Here is a 10,886-nt window from a genome sequence, read left to right as displayed (position 1 = left end):
TGAATTTTATCGAAGGCCTTTTCTGCATCTGTTGAGATGATCATGTGTTTTTTGTCATTGGTTCTGTTTCTGTGATGGATTATGTTTATTAATTCACATATGTTGAACCAGCTTTGCATCCCAGGGATAAAGGCAACTTGATCATGGTGGATAAGCTTTTTGATGTGTTGCTGCATTCAATTTACCAGTATTTTATTCAGGATTTTCATATTGATGTTCATCAGGGATATTGGCTTGAAATTTTCCTTTTTTGTTGTTTCTCTGCCAGGTTTTGTTATCAGGATGATGTTGGCCTCATAAATGAGTTAGGGAGGAGTCCCTCCTTTTCAATTGGAGTTGTTTCAGAAGGAATGGTACCAGCTCCTCTTTGAACCTCTGGTAGAATTCAGCTGTGAATCTGTCTGGTCCTGGACTTTTTTTTTTTTTTTTTTTTGGTTGACAGACCGTGAATTACTGCCTTAATTTCAGAACTTATGATTGGTCGATTTAAGGTTTGGCTTCTTCCTGGTTTAGTCTTGGGAGGGTGTGTGTGTCCAGGAATTTGTCCATTTCTTCTAGATTTTCTAGCTTATTTGCATAGAGGTGTTTAAGTATTCTCTGATGATAGTTTGTATTTCTGTAAGATCAGTGGTGATATCCCATTTATCATTTTTTATTGTGTCTATTTGATTCTTCTCTCTTTTCTTCTTTATTAGTTTAGCTAGTGGTCTATTTTTTTTCATCTTTTTAAGAAACAGCTTCTGGATTCAATGATGTTTTGAAGGGTTTTTCATGTCTTGATGTCCTTCAGTTCTGCTGTGATTTTAGTTATTTCTTGTCTTCTTTTGAGTTTGTTCTTGCTTCTCCAGTTCTTTTAATTGTGATGTTTGGGTATTCTTTTCAGATCTTTCCCTCTTTCTGATGTGGACATTTAGTGCTATAAATTTCCCTCTAAACACTGCGTTAGTTATGTCCCAGAGATTCTGGTACATTATGTCTTTGTTCTCATTGGTTTCAAAGAACTTATTTATTTCTGCTTTAATTTCATTATCTACCCTGAAGTGTTTCAGGAGCAGATTGTTCAATTTCCATGTAGTTGTGTGGTGTTGAGTGAGTTTCTTAATCCTGAGTTCTATTTAGATTGCACTGTGGTCTGAGAGACTGCTTGTTTTGATTTCTATGTGTGTGTGTGTTTTCGTATTTGCTAATGAGTGTTTTCCTTCCAATTATGTGGTCGATTTTAGAATATGTGCTATGTGATCCTGAGAAGAATGTATATTTTGTTGATTTGGGCTGGATGTCTATTAGGTCTGCTTGGTCCAGGGCTGCGTTCAAGTCCTGAATATACTTGTTAAATTTCTGTCTTGTTGATCTTCTATTATTGACAGTGGGGTGTTAAAATCTCCCACTATTATTGTGTGGGAGTCTATGTCTCTTTGTGCATCTCTAAGAACTTGTTTCATGAATCTGGGTGCTCCCGTATTGAGTGCATATATATTTAGGATAGTTAGCTCTTCTTGTTGCATTGATTCCTTTACCATTCATTATGCATGACTTTCTTTGTCTTTTTTTATTTTTTTGGGTTTAAAGCCTGTTTTGTCAGAGACTAGGATTGCAGTCCCTGCCATTGTTGCTTTCCAATTGTGTGGTAAATACTTCTCCATCCATTTGTCTTTATCCTATGTGTGTCTTTGCACATGAGATGGGGCCCCGAATATAGCACACAGATGGTTCTTGACTCTTTACTCAATTTGCTAGCGTCTGTCTTCTAATTGGGACATTTAGCCAATTTACATTTAAGGTTAATATTGTTATGTGTCAATTTGATCCTGTCATCATGATGCTAGCTGGTTATTTTGCACATAGTTGATGCAGTTTCTTCATAGTATCATTGGTCTTTATATTTTGGTGTGTTTTTGCTGTGGCTAGTACTGGTTTTTCCTTTCCATATTTAGCGCTTCCTTCAGGAGTTCTTGTAAGGCAGGCCTGTTGGTGACAAAATCCATCAGCATTTGCTTGTCTGTAAAGGATTTTATTTCTCCTTTGCTTATGAAGCTTAGTTTGGCTGGATATGAAATTCTGGGTTGAAAATTTTTTCCTTTAAGAATGCTGCATATTGGCCCCCATTCTATTCTGGCTTGTAGGGTTTCTGCAGAGAGATCTGCTATTGGTCTGATGGGCTTCCTCCCTTTGTAGGTAACCGGACCTTTCTGTATGACTGCCCTGAACTTTTTTTCCTTCATTTCAACCTTGAAGAATCTGACAATTACGTGTCTTGGGGTTGCTCTTATCTAGGAGTATTTTAGTGGTGTTCTCTGTACTTCCCGAATTTGAATGTCGACCTGACTTGCTAGGTTGAGGAAGTTCTCCTGGGTAATGTACTGAAGTGTGTTTTCCAACTTGGTTCCATTCTCCCTGTCACTTTCAGGTACACCAATCAATCATATGTTTGGTCTTTTCACATAGTTCCATATTTCTTGTGGCTTTGTTCATTCTTTTACATTCTTTTTTCTCTAATCTTGTCTCATTTCAGTAAGTTGATCTTCAATCTCTGATATCCTTTCTTCTGCTTGATCAATTCAGCTGTTAATACTTGTGTATGCTTCATGAAGTTCTCGTGCTTTGTTTTTCAGCTCCATCAGTTCATTTATGTTCCTCTCTAAGCTGGTTATTCTAGTTAGCAGTTCCTGTAACCTTTTATCAAGGTTCTTAGCTTCCTTGCATTGGGTTAGAACTTGCTTCTTAAGGTCAGAGGAGATTATTACCCACCTTCTGAAGCCTACTTCTGTCAATTCATCAATCTCATTCTCCATCTAGTTTTGTGCCCTTGCTGGAGAGAAGTTGCAATCATTTGGAGGAAAAGAAATATTCTGGTTTTTGGAATTTTCAGCATTTTTACACTGGTTTTTCCTCATCTTTCCGGATTTACATACCTTTGATCTTTGAGGCAGATGACCTTTGGATGGGGGTTTTGTGTGGAAGTCCTTTATGTTGATGTTGATGTTTTTCCTTTCTGTTTGTTAGTTTTTCTTTTAACAGTCAGGTCCCTCTTCTGTAGGTCTGCTGCAGTTTGCTGGAGGGCCACTCCAAACCCTGTTCACCTGAGTGTCACCAGTGGAGGCTGTAGAACAGCAAAGATTGCTGCCTGCTCCTTCCTCTGGAAGCTTCATCCCAGAGGGGCACCAGCCTGATGCTAGCTAGAGCTCTCCTGTATGAAGTATAAGGCACGGGGGCCGGGGATGCACTTGAGGAGTCAGTCTGCCCTTAACAGACCTTGAGCACTGTGCTGGGAGAATCCCTCTGGACAGGATCAGCTGCTCTCTTCAGAGCCGGCAGGCAGAAACAATAAAATGCACTAAAGCTGCTCCCACAGCTACACCTGCCCCCAGGTGCTCTGTTTCAGGGAGATGGGGGTTTAGTCTGTGAGCCCCCTGACTGGGGCTGTTACCTTTCCTTCAGAGATGCCCTGCTTAGTGAGGAGAAATCCAGAGAAGCAGTCTGGCCACAGCTGCTTTGCTGTGCTGTGGTGAATTTGCCCAGTCCACACCTCCCAGCCTCCTTAGCACTGTCAGGGAAAAACCACCTACTCAAGCCTCAGTAATGGTGGATGCCCCTCACCTCACCAAGCTCCAGTGTCCCAGGTTGAATTCTGACTGCCGTGCTGGCGGCAAGAATTTCAAGCCAGTGGATCTTAGCTTGCTGGGGATGGGATCTGTGGGGATGGGATCCACTGAGCTATACCACTTTGTTTCCTGGCTTCAGCCCCCTTTTCAGGAGAGTGAACGGTTCTGTCTCACTGGGGTTCCAGGCACCACTGGGGTATGAAATAAACTCCTGCAGCTAGCTTGGTGTCTGCCCAAACAGCTGCCCAGTTCTGTGCTTGAAACCCAGGACCCTGGTGGTGTAGGCACACGAGGAAATCTTCTGATCTGCAGATTCAAAAACTATGGGAAAAGCATAGTAACCCAGCTGGGTAGCACAGTCCCTCAGGGCTTCCCTTGGCTGGAGGAGGGAGGTCCCCCAGCTTCTTATACTTCCTGAGTGAAACAACACCCCACCCTGCTTCTGCTTGCCCTCTGTGGGTTGGACCCACTGCATAACCAGTCCAAATGAGATAAACTGGGTACCTTAGTTGGAAATGCAGAAATCACCCTCCTTCTCCGTTGATCTCATTGGGAGCTGCACACCAGAGCTGTTGCTATTTGGCCATCTTGGCCCCTCCCAATATGATGGCTTTGCTTGGCACTCATTCTCTCCCCTGCTGCCCTGTGAAGAGGTGCCTTCTGCCATCATTGTAAGTTTCCTGAGATTTCCCCTGTGATGTGAAACTGTGAGCCGATTAAACCTCTTTCTTTTTTTTCATAATTGAGATTTTATTGGTTGAGGATCAGTACAGACATTTCAATTTGTACACAATTCTTAACATACGTAACGGAATTCTAAAAAGCCATGTATTGTAATTCTTTTTTAAAGTTATTCCAGTGACTTTACAGCTTAAAATTTGGAAGCAAATTTTCCTTAAGAGGATATCAGGTACCAGTATCTTCACATGTTGGTCAGCTGTTACATATGGCCCACCAGTTCACAACTGAATAGCTGGTACACTACATATTCAAATTTGTAATCTTTCACAGCACAGTAACAAAGTTATTAGGAAAACAGGACTACCACAACCAAAGATGTTACAGAGTGCACACAGTTCTGACAGGGAGTGCCATGATCAAGGAGTGGTTTTCTTTAGGAAACAATTCTACTAAAAAACAACATGGGAATAGAAGTAATTTAAAATGTTCAAGACATTAAATGCAGGACTGACTCCATATTGCCATTTAATATGCTTTGTATTATAGGATATAAAAACTAACCCCCCATCTATGGAATGTTAAGCTGACACCCGAGACAGTCAAAGCCTCCCATAATTCAATATCCCACACTATTTTCTGGTCATACCAAAAAATAAACAACCAGCAAATGATTTTACCTCTTAAAAAAAGCATTTACACTTAAAAAATGGGATGAGGTAGGATTCCCTCCTTCTTAAAAATGTTTGTAGAGTTACTAAAAAACTTGCATTTACAAAATAGTTGATAAAAATATTCCTCTGGATTGTACAAGAAGGGAGACAGGGACCACTGGTAAGACATGGTATATGGTATTAATCAGACTTGGCTTCTTTCTCTCCTGCTTCATCAGAGGCTGGACTCTCCTCAGTTTTCGTTTCCCCATTTTCTGTAGGTAAATCTTCTTTAGTTTCTTGGTTAGCCACTTCGACCTGTTTTCCCTTTGCTCCCCTTTTCCCTTTTGTTTGCATATTTTTGTCTGAAGATTTATCCTTTGCTGCTGCCTTTTTCAGCTTCACTTCCACTTTTGCAGGAGGTTTAGCTGACAACCGCACCGATCTCCCCTTGGGCTCTTCCTTGGTGGCCCCTTTGGCGGAGCTGACCTTCTTCTTGGGCATCCTGGCGGCGCGGAAGGCGCTTGCTGGGTGCCTGCCGGTTGAGGTGGGCTGAGAGCCTTCGCGAAACTGGGCTGCCTGGCCGCTGCCACTCCTCCCGCCGCCCTAGCTGCGGAAACCCACTAAACCTCTTTTCTTTATAAATTACCCGGTTACGGGTATTTCTTCATAGCAGCATGAGAACAGAATAACACATTTTCTTTAGATTAAATCTGCTTGGTGTTCTATAACCTTCCTTTATTTGGATATTGATATATCTCTCTAGGTTTGGGAAGTTCTCTGTTATTATCCCTTTGAATAAACTTTCTACCCACATCTCTTTGTCTACCTCCTTTATAAGGCCAGTAACTCTTAGATTTGCTTTTCTGAGGCTATTTTTTTGATTCTATAAGCATGCTTCATTGTATTTTATTCTTTATTCTTTCATCTCCTATGACTGTGTACTGTCAAATAGCCTGTCTTAAAGCTCACTAATAATTTTTTCTGCTTGATCAATTCTTCTATTAGAAGACTCTGATTTATTTTTCAGTATACCAGTTGCATATTTCCGTTCCAGAATATCTGCTCGATTTTTAAAATTTTTTAAATTTTAAATAATTTTTAAAATTATTTCAATCTTCTTGTTAAATTTGTATGCTAGAATTCTGAATTCCTTCTCTGTGTTTTCTTGAATTTCTTTGAGTTTCCTCAACACAGATGTTTAAAATTCTGTCTGAAAGTTCACATATCTGTGTTTCTCCAGGACTGGTCCCTGCTGGCTCTTTTAGTTAATTTAGTGAGTTCATGTTTTCCTGGATGGTTGTGATACTTTAAAATGTTTGTCTGTGTCTGGGCATTGAATAGTTACTTATTTATTGTATTCTTCTCAATCTGTGCTTGTTTGTATTCATCCTTCTTGGAAGACTTTCAAGATATTCAAAAGGACTTGGGTAATGTGATCTAAGCTGTATCTGCTTTAAGGTACACCCCAACCCCAGTAATGCTGTGGTTCTTGCAGACGCATAGAGGTAACATCTCAATGATCTTCGACAATATCCAGGAGAATTATCTGGATTACCAGGTAGCAGCTCTTTATCTCAATGATCTTCGACAATATCCAGGAGAATTATCTGGATTACCAGGTAGCAGCTCTTTTTTTCTTTCTATACTTTCTCCCAAATAAACAAAAGTCTCTCTTTCTATTCTGAGTCACCTCTATTCTGAGTCACTTCACCACCAGGTGACTGTTCTGAGTCACCTGGTGGTGGAGTGACATAAGCATCCCTGTGGCCACCACCACTAGGACTGCACTGAGTCAGACCTGAAGCCAGCACAGCACTGGTCTCACCCAAGAGTTGCTTAACCACTGCCTGGCTCCTGCCTATGTTCACTCAAGGCTTTAAGGCTCTACAACCAGCAGGTGGTAAAGCCACTCAAGTGTATGTCCTTCCTTTCAGGGTGGTGAGTTCCCCCAAACTCTGGGTGGGTCCAGAGGTGCCATCTGAGAGTCAGGGACTACAGTCAAATACCATAGAAGTCTACTGGGTGTTCTATTGTACTGCAGCTGAGCTGGCACTCAAACCATGAGACACAGTCCTCTCCACTCTTTTCTCACCTTTGCAAAGGCAGAGGAGCCTCTGCCCATGGGCACTGCCCCCACAGGCCCACGAGAAGTACTGCCAGACTACTGCTGATGTTTCTTTAAGGCCCAAGGCTCCTCAGTCAGCTGTGGCAAATAGTGCCAGGCCTAAGACTTTACTCTTTAGGGTGGTTGGCTCCTGTCTTGCTCAGGGCAGGTTCAGGAACACGATCGAAGAGTCAAGTCCCGGAATTAGAGAATCCAAGAGCCCACTGGGTTCTCCATCTCCCTGTGACCTTAGAGCTGGCATCTAAGGCACAAGACAAAGTTCCTTTTACATTTCCTTTCACTTTTCTCAAGCAGGACTCTTGCCCCATAGCTACCACAGCTGGGAATGTGCTGAGTCTCACCTTGAACCAGCACACCTGAGTCTCAAACTACAAGACACAGTCCTTGACATAGCATCTGGCCCAAGGCCCTTGTCATAGTACCTGGGTATCACTGATGGTTATTTGGGGTCCAAGGGCTCTTTAAGTAACAGGTGATGAATCCTGCCAGGACTTGGTCTTTTCCTCCAAGGCACTGGGCTCCCTTCTGTCCAAGAGTGTGTCTAGAAAGGTCGACCAGGAGCTAGGGCCAAGAAAGAGGCTTCACAACTCTAATCCATGCCCTGTCCTGTTGTGGTTGAGCTGGTATCCAAGATGCAACACAAAGTTCTCCCCACTTTTTCCTTTTCTCTCTTCAAACAGAAGGAAGAGGTCTCTTTTGAAGCCACGAGCTGTGAAGCCTGGTGTGATATGAAGGGTGTTGCCTACACTCCCTCAGCTGTCTCAGCTGGTGTCTCAGTAAGCCTCATACTTTCTAGTCCACTGTCTCTGGGCCCAGTTCTGCCCTAGGATTCACCTAAAAACTTCAGTCCCTGTGCTCTACACTGCTTTTCAAGTTTATTTTGGGCCCCAGAGCACTTTACCCCATGGTGGCAAGGCTTGTAAGAACTCAAGTTCCAACTGCTGGGCTTGGCCATTCCCCTCCGGCTATGGCTATTGTAAATACTCCCTTGTGGCTGGGTGTCAGCTGGGTTTGGTCTAATTTTACTTTTGGCTATAATAGAGGAGCACTGAGTTCAGTGTCTCACAATTGCTGTTCTCTACATCTACCCAGCACACAGTAACACTCTCTGCATCATGCTGCAGCTGCTGGAGAATGGGGTAGGGGTGACATTGGCAATATAAGACTGTTTTCCTACCTCTTTAGTGCCTCTTTTAGCAATATGAACTTAAAAGCAGGTACTGTAAATGCTCACCTGATTTTTGATTCATATGAGGTGCTTTTTTTGGGTAGATAGTTGTTAAATTAGTGTACTTTTGGGGGGGGTTGCAATTAGTGGAGCCTTCTATTGTGCCATCTTGCTACACTCTCTCAGTACTTCAGTTTCTTAATAGCTGAGTAATAGGCCATTATATGGATATGGACATTGTTTTAATTCATTCTTCACTTTATGAATATGTGTGTCGTTTACACCTTTTGGTTATTGTGCATAATGGTGCTGTATAAATTTGTTTACAAATGTTTGAACATTTGTTTTTAGTTCTTTTGAGTATATATCTAGGAGTGGAACTGCTGGGTCATATAGTATTTTTATGTTTAACTTTTTGAGAAATCACCAAATGGTTTTTCATAGTAGCTGCACCTTTTCACATTTTTACCAGCAATGTATGAGGGGTCCAATGTCCTGCATAGTCACAAACACTTGTTAGTCTTCTCCTCCTCCTCCTCCTCCTCCTCCCCTCCCTCCTTCTCCTCTTCCTCTTCTTCTTTTTATTATTGATGTTATTATTATTATTGTCATCTTAGTGTGGGTAAGGTGGTATCTCACTGTGCTTTTTTTTTTGCATTTCTTTAATAACCAATGATTCTGAGAAGCCTCTCGTGTGCTTGTGGGCCATTTGTAAACTTCTTTGGAGAAATGTCTATTCAAGTCCGTTGACATGTTTATATTGGATTGTTTGTCATTCTGTTGTTGAGTTGTAAGTGTCTTTTATATAGTCTGGATACTAGATCCTTATCAAATACATGATTTGTAAATATTTTCTTCCATTGTATGGGCATCTTTTTATTCTCTTGGTTATATCATTTGATATGCAAATGTTTGTTAATTCTGATGAAGTCTAAGTTATCTGTGTTTTAAATTGCTTGTGCTTTTAGTGCCATTCCTAAGAAACCATTGCCAGATCCAGGGCCCAAGATTTACCCCTGTGATTTCTTCTAACGGTTTTGTGTTTTTAGCTCTTATATTCAGGTCTTTTTTCTATGATGAATAAATTTTTGTATATAGTGTGAGGTAAGAGTTGATTTTCATCCTTTTGCATATGGCTATCAATTTGTCTCAACATAATTTATTGAAGAGACAATTCTTTCTTCATTGAATGATCTTGTCACCCTTATTGAAGATCAATCAACCATAAATTTGAGGGTTTATTTCTATACTCTCTATTCTATTAATATATATGTCTATATTTATGCCAGTAATACATTGTTTTGATTACTATAGCTTGTAATGAGTTTTGAAATTGGAAAGTATGAGTTTTCCAATTTTCTTTTTCTCAAAGTTGTTTGGTTATTTGGGTCCCTGGAAATACCATTATGAATTTGGTGTCAGCCTTTCCATTTCTATAAAAAACGTTGTTGAGATATTTATAGGTACTGCATTAAATTTGTAGGTTTCTTTGGGGAGTATTACTGTCTTAACAATATTAAATCTTCTAATCTGTGAGCACAGGGTGACTTATTTATTTAGGTTATCCTTAATTTCCTTCAGCAATATATTGTAATTTTTATGTACAAACCTTCTATCTTCTTGGTTAAATTTATTTCTATGCATTTTATTATTTTGATGCTATTGTAAGTTGAATTATTTTATTAATTTTCTTTTCAGATTGTTCATTTTTAGTGTATGAAAATACGACTAATTTTATGTGTTGCTCTTATACTCTATAACTTCAATGAATTCCATTTGTCTTTTTTTAAAAAAATCTTCTATTTGCTGACATCTTTTTTTTAATGTGTTGAGGCTATTTTGTCATTTGTTTCAAGCATGTCCATAAATACATTTTGATGCATATTTTTATGAATACTTTGTTACATCATTCTAATATCTCTCTTATCACACTGTTGACATCCATTCATTGTTTTTTTCCATTCAGTTAGATATCTTCTTGATTCTTGTTGTCAGTGATTTTTGATTGAAATCTGGATTTGGGATATTATGTTATGAGACTCTGGTTCCTATTTAAACCTGCTTTGGCTGGACTCCTCTAATACTGCTCCAGCAGAGAAAACAAGAGTGCTACCTCATTAATTCCAGGTGGAAGTAGAAATCCAATTTCCCTACTCAGCTTCCACTAATACCTAAGGTGGGTAGGGGGCGCCGCTCTTCATGACTGCTGAGTGAGGGTGGAAGATTCTGTTCCCCACTAGGCCTATGGTGATACCTCCCTGGATGGGAAGATTAGGTCCTCCTCACTACTGCTCCCAATATGGCCTCCACAGACACCACAACATTGTGCTCTCACTACCACTCTGTGGTGGAGAGATTCTTGACACTCCTCTAGGACATTTCTGACACGATCCCAATGCAGGGAGGGAGTGGTGCCTTATTGTTGCCAGATGCCAAGTAGAAGTCCACGTTCCCCACATGGTCTCCACTGATACTGAGGTGGCAAGTGTCAGTAGTGAGAATCATACTACTTCCCAGCAGGGATGAAGTCTCTGCTCAGTATTTCTCTGTAGCTGGCCTTCTCTGATAGCACCCCAGCAGGCAGTTTGGGGCAACTTATTATACTCTGGCTAGCATAGCCTTTGCTGGGGGGTGTGGGTGCATGTGTGTGTGTGTCC

General features: G+C 40.8%; 1 pseudogene across 1 annotated transcript; it reads right to left on the bottom strand.

Moving 5' to 3' along the window:
- Positions 1 to 4,331: 4,331 nt before the first annotated feature.
- On the bottom strand, positions 4,332 to 5,437 carry LOC105541394 (annotated as a pseudogene). The gene has a single exon (XR_001006339.1). The product of XR_001006339.1 is annotated as a non-histone chromosomal protein HMG-14 pseudogene (transcript).
- Between the last annotated feature and the right edge of the window lie 5,449 nt (positions 5,438 to 10,886).

This window comes from Mandrillus leucophaeus, unplaced genomic scaffold (genome assembly GCF_000951045.1).
Source record: "Mandrillus leucophaeus isolate KB7577 unplaced genomic scaffold, Mleu.le_1.0 Scaffold1055, whole genome shotgun sequence".
Lineage (NCBI taxonomy): Eukaryota > Metazoa > Chordata > Mammalia > Primates > Cercopithecidae > Mandrillus > Mandrillus leucophaeus.
The sequence above is the reverse complement of the archived record's forward strand: the minus strand, read 5'-3'. Positions and strand labels throughout refer to the sequence as shown.